This window comes from Pristiophorus japonicus, chromosome 1, assembly GCF_044704955.1.
Source record: "Pristiophorus japonicus isolate sPriJap1 chromosome 1, sPriJap1.hap1, whole genome shotgun sequence".
NCBI classification, from domain to species: domain Eukaryota; kingdom Metazoa; phylum Chordata; class Chondrichthyes; family Pristiophoridae; genus Pristiophorus; species Pristiophorus japonicus.
Genome location: NC_091977.1, coordinates 5,124,378 through 5,140,456, shown reverse-complemented (window position 1 = coordinate 5,140,456; position 16,079 = coordinate 5,124,378). Strand labels below are relative to the sequence as shown.

General features: G+C 49.0%; 1 pseudogene; it reads right to left on the bottom strand.

The window, feature by feature from the left end:
• Nucleotides 1-15,540: 15,540 nt before the first annotated feature.
• On the bottom strand, nucleotides 15,541-15,677 carry LOC139279863 (U2 spliceosomal RNA; annotated as a pseudogene).
• Between the last annotated feature and the right edge of the window lie 402 nt (nucleotides 15,678-16,079).

Below are 16,079 nucleotides of genomic sequence, written 5' to 3'. Positions count from 1 at the left end.
TCGGTCGATAGTTCCAAATTAAATTTCCTTTTGAATGAGTCCAAACACTGTGGGGGTGGAGGGGGGGCAGTTCTTGTGAATTTTGCACACCCCTTCAAGTGGAAATATCCTCTCTGCATCTACCTTGTCGAGCCCCTTCATAACCTTATATGTTTCGTTAAGATCAACTCTCATTCTTCTGAACTCCAATGTGTATAGGCCCAACCTACTCAGCCTATCTTCATAAGTCAACCCCCTCATCTCCGGAATCAACCTTGTGAACCTTCTCTGAACAGCCTCCTATATCCTTACTTAAATATGGAGACCAAAACTGTACGCAGTACTCCAGGTGTGGCCTCACCAATAACTTGTACAGTTGTAGCAGGACTGCTCTGCTTTTATAATAACATGACATAAGAACATAAGAACATAAGAATTAGGAACAGGAGTAGGCCATCTAGCCCCTCGAGCCTGCTCTGTCATTCAACAAGATCATGGCTGATCTGGCCGTGGACTCAGCTCCACTTTCCCGCCCGCTCCCCATAACCCTTAATTCCCTTATTGGTTAAAAATCTATCTATCTGTGATTTGAATACATTCAATGAGCTAGCCTCAACTGCTTCCTTGGGCAGAGAATTCCACAGATTCACAACCCTCTGGGAGAAGAAATTCCTTCTCAACTCGGTTTTAAATTGGCTCCCCCCGTATTTTGAGGCTGTGCCCCCTAGTTCTAGTCTCCCCGACCAGTGGAAACAACCTCTCTGCCTCTATCTTGTCTATCCCTTTCATTATTTTAAATGTTTCTATAAGATCACCCCTCATCCTTCTGAACTCCAACGAGTAAAGACCCAATCTACTCAATCTATCATCATAAGGTAACCCCCTCATCTCCGGAATCAGCCTAGTGAATCGTCTCTGTACCCCCTCCAAAGCTAGCATATCCTTCCTCAAGTAAGGTGACCAAAACTGCAGGTGCGGCCTCACCAATACCCTATACAGTTGCAGCAGGACCTCCCTGCTTTTGTACTCCATCCCTCTCGCAATGAAGGCCAACATTCCATTCGCCTTCCTGATTACCTGCTGCACCTGCAAACTAACTTTTTGGGATTCATGCACAGGACCCCTAGGTCCCTCTGCACAGCAGCATGTTGTAATTTCTCCCCATTCAAATAATATTCCCTTTTACTGTTTTTTTTTCCAAGGTAGATGACTTCACATTTTCCGACATTGTATTCCATCTGCGAAACCTTAGCCCATTCGCTTAACCTATCGAAATCTCTTTTCGATTCCCGCTTTCCCACTAATCTTTGTGTCATATGCAAATTTTGTTACACTACACTCTGTCCCCTCTTCCAGGTCATCTATGTATATTGTAAACAGTTGTGGTCCCAGCACCGATCCCTGTGGCACACCACTAACCACCGATTTCCAACCCGAAAAGGACCCATTTATCCCGACTCTTTGCTTTCTGTTAGCTCGGCAATTCTCTATCCATGCTAATACATTTCCTCTAACTCCGCGTAACTTTATCTTCTGCAGTAACCTTTTGTGTGGCACCTTATCGAATGCCTTTTGGAAATCTAAATACACCACATCCATCGGTACACCTCTATCTACCATACTTGTTATATCCTCAAAGAATTCCAGTAAATTAGTTACACATGATTTCCCCTTCATGAATCCATGTTGCGTCTGCTTGATTGCACTGTTCCTATCTAGATGTCCCATTATTTCTTCCTTAATGATAGCTTCAAGCATTTTCCCCACTACAGATGTTAAACTAACCGGCCTATAGTTACCTGCCTTTTGTCTGCCCCCTTTTTTAAACAGAGGTGTTACATTAGCTGCTTTCCAATCCGCTGGTACCTCCCCAGAGTCCAGAGAATTTTGGTAGATTATGACGAATGCATCTGCTATAACTTCTGCCATCTCTTTTAATACCCTGGGATGCATTTCATCAGGACCAGGGGACTTGTCTACCTTGAGTCCCATTAGCCTGTCCAGCACTACCCCCTGTAGGGGAGGATGAAAACCCCCTCATTTTACCCAGAAGGAAAAGGGCTGTGGGATCAGTCTGTGCTGTGAATTGAAACCGATGGAAGGAAAACTTTGGGACACAAATGGAGACCCCCCCCGTGTTTGGACTCATAGGAAAGGGAATTTAATTTGGAACTATCTACCAGAAAGTTTGAAATCCTAAAGTGCACATGGAAGAAACTATGAACTTTAATCGAATTTGGGATTTTTTTAAAGGTCTGCAAGAAAAGGGGTGGAGTCAATATCAAAAGGGCCAGTTTGGACATTGGAACTAATCAAATTGTCTGGGAACTGTATACCCTCGAAACTTGCCCCTTGAAAACATTAGCATTTAAACAATGCCACATACATATTCCAACACCTTTTTCATCAGGCATAGAAATATCTGGCTCAGGCCAGACTAGCACAATGGCTACAGGAGGCCAATGCAATCAACACCCACTCAAACCTTGAGTAGGTTAAGATCAGTGGGGAAAAAAACCTAAAAACCTCAAACTGTTGCATTTTTCAAAATCAAAAGTCCACCAATGAGAAGAATCGACTTCAGCAGGAGAGGCGGACTGGATAATCTGGCTATAAAAAAAGGGGTTTCTGACGTAGTGAGAAAGAGGAGTGATGATTTTCCCTGCCCTGGTGATTCAACAACCACAACCACAGGCCTCTCGACACGGAAGGAAAACCAGTGTCCGAAGACACTGAAGATAGAAGAAACAAACCACCAGACTGCAGAAGGCACAGTAGTGAGTATAACCTCTGGTCCCCAGAACTCCCAACTCAGTTAGGCCAGGAAAGGTGGGAGGTTGGGCATTGTACTGCTAAACTGGCGTAAAGATTTTCGTTGTGTCCGTTTAGTGGGATTTAGGGGGATTGTTTTGTTGGTGTATTGCTGTTTGTTGAGTTACACCTTGCCAAATAAATTGGAAGCCTAAAGTTCCTCTTGGAATCACCTTGTCTCAGTTCTATTGTATTACATCTCCTGATCGTGAGTCTTATGTCAGAACCGTGTAAGGGAAGCTAGGAGCGCCTCGAAAACGCTCAACTGTGTGTCACAGGCTAGGGAAGAAGGGGTTAGGAGTGTTTGACACTCACAGGTGCCTCACAGGCTAGGCATAAGCTGTGGGGACGCACGAGTCTCAAAACCCCCTTCATAAGCTGTGGACACAGTCTCTCCAGGGGTGCTCTTGCAGCACTCAGGGTACCTCACAGGCCAGGCATAAGCTGTGAGGGCAGAAGCCCAGAGAGAGACACCCAAGGCACAACAACAACCCTGTGAAAACCCCTTACACCCCCTAGTGATAGTGATTATGTCAAGGTCCTCCCTTCCCACATTCCCGTGACCAGCAATTTTTGGCATGGTTTTTGTGTCTTCCACTGTGAAGACCGAAGCAAAATAATTGTTTCAGGTCTCAGCCATTTCCACATTTCCCATTATTAAATCCCCCTTCTCATCTTCTAAGGGACCAACATTTACTTTCGTCATTCTTTTCCGTTTTATATATCGGTAAAAGCTTTTACTATCTGTTTTTATGTTTTGCGCAAGTTTACTTTCGTAATCTATCTTTCCTTTCTTTATTGCTTTCTTAATCATTCTTTGCTGTCGTTTAAAATTTTCCCAATCTTCTAGTTTCCCACTAAACTTGGCGACCTTATACGCATTGGTTTTTAATTTGATACTCTCCTTTATTTCCTTGGTTATCCACGGCTGGTTATCCCTTCTCTTACCGCCCTTCTTTTTCACTGGAATATATTTTTGTTGAGCACTTTGAAAGAGCTCCTTAAAAGGCGTCCACTGTTCCTCAATTGTGTCACTGTTTAGTCTGTGTTTCCAGTCTACTTTAGCCAACTCTGCCCTCATCCCACCGTAGTCCCCTTTGTTTAAGCATAGTACGCTCGTTTGAGACATTCCTTCCTCACCCTCAATTTGTATTACAAATTCAACCATACTGTGATCACTCATTCCGAGAGGATCTTTTACTAGGAGATCGTTTATTATTCCTGTCTCATTACACAGGACCAGATCTAAGATAGCTTGTTCCCTTGTAGGTTCTGTAACATACTGTTTTAAGAAACAATCCCGTATGCATTCTATGAATTCCTCCTCAAGGCTACCCCGTGCGATTTGATTTGACCAATCCCCCTTGCAATAAAGGCCAACATTCCATTTGCCTTCCTGATCACTTATTGTACCTGCGTACTAACTTTTTTGTGTTTCATGCACAAGGACCCCCAGGTCTCTCTGTACTGCAGCACTTTGCAATTTTTCTCCATTTGAATTATTATTTGCTTTTCTATTTTTTCTGCCAAAGTGGATAACCTCACATTTTCCCACATTATGTTCCATCTGACAAATTTTTGCCCACTCACTTAGCCTGTCTCTATCCCTTTGCAGATTTTTTGTGCCCTCCTCACAATTTGCTTTCCCACCCATCAGCAAACTTGGCTACATTACACTCGGTCCCTTCTTCCAAGTCATGATGATACATGTTATTGTAATGTATTTGCTTCATGAGTTCTTTGCTTAAGAATTCACAACAAGTTGGTTTATTAACAAAGGTTTAACAATCACACTGCACGTTACCAGTTCATCCATTAGGCTCACAATTGCATACCTCATCGTGGAGAACCCAACCCAGCTGACTGGGGTTTTATTGGGCTGGATTTTACAGTCTTCTGCGCTATGTTTTTTGCCCCGGAGCGGCAGCAATGGCGGAGGTGAGGTTTTCAGCGCCCCCCAGCGATCCTCGGGTCCGGTTTTGCGGTGGCGCGGAGCAGCACCGCCCGGAAGAGCTGTGCCCGGTGTGCAACGCCCCTGGTCGTGACACTTGCGTGAGTTTGAGCTCCTGCCCGACCCGTCCACCCGGAAGCATGCCCCACAATGACCGCCTGGGAAATCAGGGCGGTCCAAATATCCCATCGGCAAAGAGGTGAGTAATGGACTCCTAAGGTAAGTGATTGTTTTTTCTTTCAATTTTTTTTAGCGATTTGTGTTGCTTGGGCATTGTTTTTGGGAATGTTTTTGTGGGTTTTTTAAAATTTCCAGCCCCCCTCCCAGACGTCTCTTGGAGCGCTCCCGGCCCGGCTCTTTAGTCCGGGAGTTTCCCATCCTTGCGCCATGAGAGCCTCCCTTAGTGCTGTTCCCCCTGACGCAGGGACCAGATGCCCAAACTTACCCACTGAGGGGCAAACTATTCCCGGGCGCTCAGGGAAACATAAAAGCCTAAAATCCAGCCCATTGAGTCTAATGAATATCACGTGCCTGGCTAAACCACTCACAATGTAACAGCTCTCTAAACCTGTGAGCATCCTCATCATCATCATAGGCAATCCCAGAGGAACTCTTGCTTCCACTCTAAAAGTGAGTTCTCAGCTGGCTGATCAGTTCAATACAGGAATTACAGTCTCTGTCACTGGTGGGACAGACAATGCTTGAAGGAAGGGGTGGGTGGGGAGTCTGGTTTGCCACACGCTCCTTCCGCTGCCTGCGCTTGGTTTTTGAATGCTCTCGGCGATGAGACTCGAGATGCTCAACGCCTTCCCAGACGCACTTCCTCTACTTAGGGTGGTCTTTGGCCAGGGACTCCCAGGTCTCGTGTCTGGCATGCGAACAATGTGGCCTGCCCAACGGAGCTGGTCGAGTGTGGTCAGTGCTTCGATGCTGGGGATGTTGGCCTGGTCGAGGACGCTAACGTTGGTGCATCTGTCCTCCCAGGGGATTTGCAGGATCTTTTGGAGATATCGTTGGTGGTATTTCTCCAGCGACTTGAGATGTCTACTGCACATGGTCCACGCCTCTGAGCCATACAGGAGGCCGGGTATTACTACAGCCCTGTAGACCATGAGCTTGGTGGCAGATTTGAGGGCCTGGTCTTCACACACCCTCTTCCTCAGGAGGCTGAGTACAATGGCCCTGCTGTTCCATGCATGCTCCGTCTGGTTGTTCCGGGTCTTCAATGGCTTAACCAGCGGTCCTTAAACGGACCAATGGAGGCTGCCCACCCAAAGGTAAGCAAACTTTTTTAATAGTTTGATTTCTGTGGAGCAGGAGTGCTCCTTCTGGCTGCACAAAAATATCACTGCCGAGCTGGGCTTGCTGCCCCCTCCCCCATCCCCACCTTCACTTTGCCACCCCACATCCCCAGGATCCACCTGCCTGCTGGCTTGGTGTCAGAGCCGGCCAGAGTTAATACGGTTGCAACTGGCAGCAAGCTGCATTGGGATAGCCGCCTGGCATGCATAGCTGGCCGGTTTCAACAACCGCAATAATTACTTGTATTTGTATAGTGTCTCCGCAAGATCCTACACATCCCCTGGAAGGACAGACGCACCAACGTTAGCGTCCTCGACTTGGCCAACATCCCCAGCACTGAAGCACTGGCCGCACATGATCAGTTCCGCTGGGCAGGCCACATCGTTCGCATGCCTGGGGAAATTGATGGGATTGAAGGCCGATAAATCCCCAGGGCCTGATGGACTGCATCCCAGAGTACTTAAGGAGGTGGCCTTGGAAACAGCGGATGCATTGACAGTCATTTTCCAACATTCCATCGACTCTGGATCAGTTCCTATGGAGTGGAGGGTAGCCAATGTAACCCCACTTTTCAAAAAAGGAGGGAGAGAGAAAACAGGGAATTATAGACCGGTCAGCCTGACATCAGTCGTGGGTAAAATGATGGAATCAATTATTAAGGATGTCATAGCAGCGCATTTGGAAAGAGATGACATGATAGGTCCAAGTCAGCATGGATTTGTGAAAGGAAAATCATGCATGACAAATCTGGAATTTTTTGAGGATGTTTCCAGTAGAGTGGACAAGGGAGAACCAGTTGATGTGGTATATTTAGACTTTCAGAAGGCCTTCGACAAGGTCCCACACAAAAGATTAATGTGCAAAGTTAAAGCACATGGGATTGGGGGTAGTGTGCTGACATAGATTGAGAACGGGTTGTCAGACAGGAAGCAAAGAGTCGGAGTAAATGGGTACTTTTCTGAATGGCAGGCAGTAACTAGTGGGGTACCGCAAGGTTCTGTGCTGGGGCTCCAGCTGTTTACACTGTACATTAATGATTTAGACGAGGGGATTAAATGTAGTATCTCCAAATTTGCGGATGCCACTAAGTTGGGTGGCAGTGTGAGCTGCGAGGAGGATGCTATAAGGCTGCAGATTGACTTGGATAGGTTAGATGAGTGGGCAAATGCATGGCAGATGAAGTATAATGTGGATAAATGTGAGGTTATCCACTTTGGTGGTAAAAACAGAGAGACAGCCTATTATCTGAATGGTGACAGATTAGGAAAAGGGGAGGTGCAACGAGACCTGGGTGTCATGGTACATCAGTCATTGAAGGTTGGCATACAGGTACAGCAGGCGGTTAAGAAAGCAAATGGCATGTTGGCCTTCATAGTGAGGGGATTTGAGTATAGGGGCAGGGAGGTGTTGCTACAGTTGTACAGGGCCTTGGTGAGGCCACACCTGGAGTATTGTGTGCAGTTTTGGTCTCCTAACTTGAGGAAGGACATTCTTGCTATTGAGGGAGTGCAGCGAAGGTTCACCAGACTGATTCCCGGGATGGCGGGACTGACATATCAAGAAAGACTGGATCAACTGGGCTTGTATTCACTGGAGTTCAGAAGAATGAGAGGGGATCTCAGAGAAACATTTAAAATTCTGACGGGTTTAGACAGGTTAGATGCAGGAAGAATGTTCCCAATGTTGAGGAAGTCCAGAACCGGGGTCACAGTCTAAGGATAAGGGGTAAGCCATTTCGGACTGAGATGAGTGGTGAACCTGTGGAATTCTCTACTACAGAACGTTGTTGAGGCCAATTCACTAAATATATTCAAAAAGGAGTTAGATATAGTCCTTACCACTCGGGGGATCAAGGGGTATGGCGAGAAAGCAGGAATGGGGTACTGAGGTTGCATGTTCAGCCATGAACTCATTGAATGGCAGTGCAGGCTCGAAGGGCCGAATGGCGTACTCCTGCACCTATTTTCTATGTTTCTATGCCAGACACGAGACTCACAAAGCAAGCGCTCTACTCGGAACTCCTTCATGGCAAATGAGCCAAAGGTGGGCAGAGAAAATGTTGTAGGGACACTCTCAAAGCCTCCCTGATAAAGTGCAACATCCCCACTGACACCTGGGAGTCCCTGGCCAAAGACCGCCCTAAGTGGAGGAAGTGCATCCGGGAGGGCGCTGAGCACCTCGAGTCTCATCGCCGAGAGCATGCAGAAATCAAGCGCAGGCAGCGGAAGGAGCGTGCGGCAAACCTGCCCCACCCACCCCTTCCCTCAACCACTGTCTGTCCCACATGTGACAGGGACTGTGGTTCCCGTATTGGACTGTTCAGCCACCTAAGGCCTCACTTTTAGAGTGGAAGCAAGTCTTCCTCGATTCTGAGGGACTGCCTATGATGATGAGCGCCTTTAACAGAGTGCAATGTCCCCAAGCCCTGGTCAGCAGTATTATGTGATTGTAAAAATTGACACCAAGCCACAAAAGGAGAAATTAGGACAGGCGATCAAAAGATTGGTGAAAGAAGGAGGTTTTGTAGAGCGTCTTAAAGGAGAAGAAAGAGGTAGAGAGGCGGAGAGGTTTTGGCAGGGAGTTCCACAGCTTGAAACAGAAAGCACAGCCACCGATGGCTGAGCGATTATAATCAGGGATGCTCAAGAGGGCAGAATTAGAGGAGCACAGTCATTTCGGGGGTTTGTAGGGCTGGAGGGGATTACAGAGATAGGGAGGGGCGAGACCATGGTGGGATTTGAAAACAAGGATGAGAATTTTGAAATCGAGGCGTTGCTTAACCGGGAGCCAATGCAGGTCAGCGAGCACAGAGGTGATTGGTGATCAGGACTTGGTGCGAGTTAGGCCTCGGGCAGCTGAGTTTTGGATCATCTCTAGCTTACGTAAGGTAGAATGTGGGAGGCCAGCCAGGAGTGTGTTGGAATAGTCAAGTCTAGAGGTATAAAGGCATGGATGAGGGTTTCAGCAGCGGATAATAACATAAGAAATAGGAGCAGGAGTAGGCCATATGGCCCCTCAAGCCTGCTCCGTCATTCAATAAGCTCATGGCAGATCTGATCATAGACTCAGCTCCACTTCCCTGCCCACTCCCCATAACCCCTTATCCCCTTATCATTTAAGAAACTGTTTAATTTCTGGTCTTAAAGTTATTTAATGTCCCAGTTTCCACAGCTCTTTGAGGCAGCGAATTCCACAGATTTACAACCTTCTGAGAAGAAATTTCTCCTCATCTCAGTTTTAAATGGGTGGCCCCTTATTCTAAGATTATGCCCCCTAGTTCTAGTCTCCCCCATCAGTGGAAACATCCTCTCTGCATCCACCTTGTCAAACCCCCTCATAATCTTATACGTTTCGATAAGATCACCTCTCATTCTTCTGAATTCCAATGAGTAGAGGCCCAACCTACTCAACCTATCCTCATTAAGTTAACCCCCTTATCTCCGGAATCAACCTAGTGAACCTTCTCTGAACAGCCTCCAAAGCAAGTATATCCTTTCGTAAATATGGAAACCAAAACTGCACGCAGTATTCCAGGTGTGGCCTCACCAATACCCTGTATAACTGTAGCAAGACTTCCCTGCTTTTATACTGCATCCTCTTTGCAATAAAGGCCAAGATTCCATTGGCCTTCCTGATCACTTGCTGTACCTGCATACTATCCTTTTGTGTTTCATGCACAAGTACCCCCAGGTCCCGCTGTACTGCAGCACTTTGCAATCTTTCTCCATTTAAATAATAACTTGCTCTTTGATTTTTTTCTGCCAAAGTGCATGACCTCACACTTTCCAACATTATACTCCATCTGCCAAATTTTTGCCCACCCACTTACTCTATGTCTTTTTGCAGATGTTTTGTGTCCTCCTCACACATTGCTTTTCCTCCCATCTTTGTATTGTCAGCAAACCTGTCTACGTAACACTCAGTCCCTTCTTCCAAGTCATTAATATAGATTGTAAATAGTTGGGGTCCCAGCACTGATCCCTGCGGCACCCCACTAGTTACTGGTTGCCAACCAGAGAATGAACCATTTATCCCGACTCTCTGTTTGCCGTTAGTTAGCCAATCCTCTATCCATGCTAATATACCCCGTGAACCCCAGCCCCGTGAACTTTTATCTTGTGCAGTAATCTTTTATGTGGCACCTTGTCAAATGCCTTGTGGATGTCCAAATACACCACACCCACTGGTTCCCCTTTATCCACCCTGTTCATTACATCCTCAAAGAACTCCAGCAAATTTGTCAAACATGACTTCCCCTTCATAAATCCATGCTGACTCTGCCTGACCAAATTATGCTTTTCCAAATGTCCCGCTACTGCTTCTTTAATAATCGACTCCAACATTTTCCCAAACACAGATGTTAGGCTAACTGGTCTGTAGATGAGCTGAGGCATGGGTGGAGATAGGCGATGTTACAGAGGTGGAAACAGGCTGCCTTTGATATGCTGCGGATATGTGGTCGGAAGCTCATTTCAGGGTCAAATATGACACCAAGGTTGCGAACAGTGCAGTTCAGCCTCAGACAGGAGTTGGGGAGAGGGATGGAGTCAGTGTCTAGGAAATGGTGCTGGCAGGGACCGAAAAAAATGGCTTCAGTCTTCCCAAATCTGAGAATATTTCTGCTCATCCAGTACTGGATGTCGGACAAGCAGTCTGACAATTTAGAGATGGTGGAGGGGTCGAGAGAAGTGGGGGTGAGGTAGAGCTGGGTGTCGTCATCGTACATGTGGAAACTGACTCCGTGTTTTCGGATGATGTCGTCAAGGGGCAACATGTAGATGAGAAATAGGAGGGGCCCAGGACAGATCCTTGGGGGACACCAGAGGTAACAATGCGGGGGTGGGAAGAGAAGCCATTGCAGGAGATTCTATTTTCACGTGGTTCCATGGAGATGAGGCCCGAGGCCCAATTTTGAATAGGTCTTAGGGCGCCACCTTCAGGCGTGTATTCACAGTGCGTTTCCCATTTCTCACCGAAAATTGACACGAGTGGAATTTCTCTCCCTGTGCCACAAAGATTCTTTCTTCGGAAGTTCAAATGATTGATTTTCTGTGGATGCTATATCTGCAGCAAGCTGCAGAGGGAGTTATTAACTTTCTTTGCAAATGAATGTTGGTGAGAACTTCCAACCATCATCATAGGCAGTCCCTCGGAATCGAGGAAGACTTGCTTCCACTCTTAGAATGAGTCCTTAGGTGGCTGAACAGTCCAATACGGGAACCACAGTCCCTGTCACAGGTGGGACAGATAGTGGTTGGAGGAAAGGGTGGGCGCTTGATTTCTGCATGCTCTCGGCAGATACCCTCCCAAACCCCATCTTGGAGAGCACGTCCATCAGGTACGTGTGCGATATCCTGTCAAAGACCTTCTCCTGGTCCAAGCTGATTGAACAGGTGTCCACCCTCCTATCCCACACGTAGGCGATCGTATCCCTGAGTAGCGCGAGGCTATCAGAGATCTTCCTGCCGGGGACAGCTCAGGTCTGGTCCGGGTGGATCACCAGCTCCAGAGCAGACTTGACCCTGTTGGCGATGACCTTTGACAGGATCTTGTCGTCCACATTGAGCAGCGAGATGGGCCGCCAGTTTTTGATTTCCTCCCTCTCCCCCTTCTGCTTGTAGATGAGGGTGATGATGCCTTTCCTCATTGATTCTGACATACTGCCGGCCAGAAGCATACCCCCGTACACTTCCAGCAGGTCTGGGCCCATCCAGTCCCACAGAGCCCAATACAACTCGCCCGGTAAGCCGCCGCTTCCGGGAGTTTTACTCGTCGCGAGGGACCGGACGGCCTTTGTCAGATCGTCCAGAGTTAGTGGGTGGTCCAGACTCTCCCGCTCACTGTCATCTAGGACCTCCGTGATAGACGACAGGAAGGACGGGAGGCCGCGCGGTCTGTGGGCTTGACGTCGTACAGCCCGGCATCGAAGGATTTGCTGGACCTCAGCATGTCGGGCTGCGAAGACGTCACAGAACCGTCTTCTTCCTTTAGACTGTTGATCACAGAGCTCCCCGTGTTTACCTTTTTGGAAGAAGATACGCGAACACGTCTCATCCTGCTCGACGGAGCGGACTCTGGAGCGGAAGATGATTTTGGAGGACTCTGAGGCAAAGAGCGAGGCTTGCTGGCCCTTCACCTCTTGGAGTTCCTCCGCGACATCGACCCCCATCGACTGCAGCAGGAACAGGTTTTGCATACTCTTCTGGAGTTGGGACAATTCCCTCTGTCTCCTTCTCGCCTCCTGAACACCTTTGAGGATGAAGAACCTCTTGATGTTTGTCTTGATTGTTTCCTACCAGTGCATCGGGGAATCACCGAGGGGTTTTACAGTTCTCCAACCTTTGTAATCCCTCTTGAGTTCCTCAACGTTTTCCGGGGTCAACAATTTCACGTTCAGCTTCCATATCCCTTGCCAACTTTCTGGTCTTCCTGTGGGAGGCAGTCGGCCAGTAGGAGGCAGTGGTCAGAGAAGAACACCGGCGTGACGTATGTGGATCTGACCTTGAGCGTGTGGGACACAAACAGGAAGTCTATTCTGGAATGGACGGACCCGTCTGGTCTCGACCAGGTGTATCTGAGCGGTGTTCCATCTGCAGGGTTGCTGAAGACATCGCACAGCTTGGCATCTTTTACCGCGTCCATCAGGAGTCTGGACGTGGCGTCCAGTTTGCTGTCAGCTCTGCTGGATCGTCCAGCCACATCGATGGTACAGTTGAAATCACCGCCCAGAACGACCGGCCTGGATGTCGCCAGCAGCAGTGGGAGCTGCTGGAAGAGGGCCAGTCGCTCGCTTCTGAGAGGCGAGGCATCCACGTTAATTAGCCTTAGAGGGGAATTTTTGTACATTACGTCTGCCACGAGGAGGTGGCCGCCCACCACCTCCTTAACTTCGGTGATGGTGAAGTGGCCTCCCCGCAGCAGAATGCCCAGGCCGGAGGCCCGGCAATCGTTGCCTCCTGACCAGACGGATGGTCCATTGCGACCACTGCCGGTAACTGCTGAAGTGCGGCAGGCCACACTCCGGCAAGAATAGCAGGTCTGCCTTGACCTTGGCGAGGTACCCCAAGGTGGAAACACATCGCGTTGTGGATTTTACGCTACGCACGTAAATAGATGCTATTTTTAAATCCATGTTTAAGTTACAGGTTGCAGTTCAAAACATTTACATTTCAAATAAACTGTCCTTTACGTTGGAGACCTGCCCAGTGGCCGGTTCCTACATACATAGATTTTCACTGTAAAAGTCTACTTCACCTGGGCTGGCATACTGGCCGTCCTCTGCCGTGGGAGTGTTTCGACCAGGGGACTGGTGTCGTGTTGTCAGAAAGTCCTCGCCTGGTGTTGGTGGTTCCCTCTTTTCCTCAGTCGCGGCGGTTTCGAGCTGGTGTGCTTCAATCGCTGCGTCGCTCCCGGTATCCCGGAGCTGGTCTGCGTTGGTCACTGGTTCGCTCCCGGTGTTCCGGAGCTCGTGTGCGCTGAGCGCTTCGCTGCTCCCGGGTTCCCGGAGCGAGGCTGTGCCGGTCACTTCACTGCTCCCGGTCGCCTGTGGCTGTGGGTTGGCGTATTGACTCTTGTTTTGGTGGCGGTATTGAGGGGCTTTGTCTCGCCTTTCCTCATCAGACAAGCTGCCATCGCTGCTGTCTGTCGTGGATGTTAGCCGCCTCTTCCCTGTCGGTGCCCTTGCTCGCCTGTTCTCCTTACACTTGCGGGCCTTTTCCTTGACGGTCTCCCATCCCGCTTCATCGTCCGCTGTCTCCTCGTTCCTGGACTCGGTGCGATGGGGGAGAGCTTCGCTGCTGGCTGCTGGTGTCTCGCAGCTCGCCATGGCAGGCTTCTCTTCCTCACCGACTTGTTCCGAGTCCACGAGGGCGCTTGCTTCTTTGCCCAGGGCGCTGGTCGGGGGGAGGGTGTGGGTCTCCTCTGGAGCGTTGTGTTCCTCAGCTTCCTCCTCCTCTGGTGCAATGTTCTTTGCCGCCTGCGCAGAGCTGACATTGTGCTTGGGGCAGTTCTTGTACAGATCTCTAGCCTGACCACAGAGGTTGCAGCACTTGGTCTCCTTACAGTCCTTTGTCTGGTGGCCTTCCTTCTTGCAGTTGCAGCAGATGACAGTTGTGCAGCTTGCCGCCACATGGCCTGCCTTCCCGCAGGTCCGGCACACGTTGGGTTGTCCGGCGTACACCATGTAGCCCCGACTTCCTCCGATGGTGAAGCTGGAGGGAGGCTGCAGGATGGTTCCGCTGGTGTCCACTTTCATGGTGACCTGGATCTGGTGCTTGCTGGTCCAAATCCCGTGGAGGTCTTTCAGGTCGATGCTGTTTCCAAAGTTAGTTTGCAGGTGCAGCAGGTAATCAGGAAGGCGAATGGAATGGTGGCCTTCATTGCGAGAGGGATGGAGTACAAAAGCAGGGAGGTCCTGCTGCAACTGTACAGGGTATTGGTGAGGCCGCACCTGGAATACTGCGTGCAGTTTTGGTCACCTTACTTAAGGAAGGATATACTGGCTTTGGAGGGGGTACAGAGACGATTCACTAGGCTGATTCCGGAGATGAGGGGGTTACCTTATGATGATAGATTGAGTAGATTGGGTCTTTACTCATTGGAGTTCAGAAGGATGAGGGGTGATCTTATAGAAACATTTAAAATAATGAAAGGGATAGACAAGATAGAGGCAGAGAGGTTGTTTCCACTGGTCGGGGAGACTAGAACTAGGGGGCACAGTCTCAAAATACGGGGGAGCCAATTTAAAACCGAGTTGAGAAGGAATTTCTTCTCCCAGAGGGTTGTGAATCTGTGGAATTCTCTGCCCAAGGAAGCAGTTGAGCCCAGTTCATTGAATGTATTCAAATCACAGATAGATAGATTTTTAACCAATAAGGGAATTAAGGGTTACGGGGAGCGGGCGGGTAAGTGGAGCTGAGTCCACGGCCAGATCAGCCATGATCTTGTTGAATGGCGGAGCAGGCTCGAGGGGCTAGATGGCCTACTCCTGTTTCTAATTCTTATGTTCTTATGTTCTTATGTTCCTGCACCATCGACATACCTGGCGAGGAAAGTCAGCACATCAATGGCCGGGATGTGGGGGTTGTACATCTGCACTGTGATAGTGCGTCTTCTCTGCGACGGGAGGGTGAACAGTGGTTCCCAAGTCAGCACTGAGCGCAGTGGTTCACTCACCTCCTTCAATCCCCTCAGGAACTTCAGGCATAGGGTGACGGTTCTGAAGGTCACATCAAAGTAACCTCTCTTCGGGATGTCGGCGACTTTCATGCCACATGCTCCAAGCAGGACTTTCTTCACGAAAAGGTCCCGGTTGACCATTGTCTGTCTTCACCGTCACTCGGATGGTGTTTCGGACGCCCTGGTTCGCCGCTCGGTTGGCCGCCATCCGGGTTGCAGATTCCTCCTTTCGATGGGTATTTTGGCCGAAGCCTTCAACCTCTTGCTGTGCCAGCCTGGCACCAATGGTCGGTCGACATGCAGATTTTCCTCTTCGCTCCAATTGGTGCTTGGCCCAGGCCAAAGGGCCAGAGCCAGCAAGCCCGGAACAACGAGTTTCTGCAATCAGTCAATTTGCATATGAATACCCAATCAACAGATACTACACTTGATCTTAGCCAAAAGGCCGAGAGCCAGCAGGGAGTGCCTTTGAGCAGCAATGCATGAAAAGAGCCAGCACTCTCTTTTAGGCAAAGCCTCAGGCTTCCGAGTGTGTGTCCTTCTTGTGTGCGTCTCCTTCTTCGCCTGTGTGTCCTTCTTGCTCTTGCCTTTATATTGGTTCGGTTCCGGCCCCTTTTGCGCCCAAACTGAATCAATGTCTCATTGCTTGAGTCGAGGTGGGGATGAGGTGTTAAATGTAAAGCATTGTTTCTTGTGCACCTCGGTGCCTAATCGTCTGGCTGGCTATTGTGTCAGGGTCGGGATGTACTGAGGTGTGGGGCTTTCCCATTGTACATGGGTAATGGGCTGGTAATAGATCCATCTCCTTGATTCGATCCAGGTAAGCTGTTCTTTACAAAATGGGCCGGGTATTCCCCAT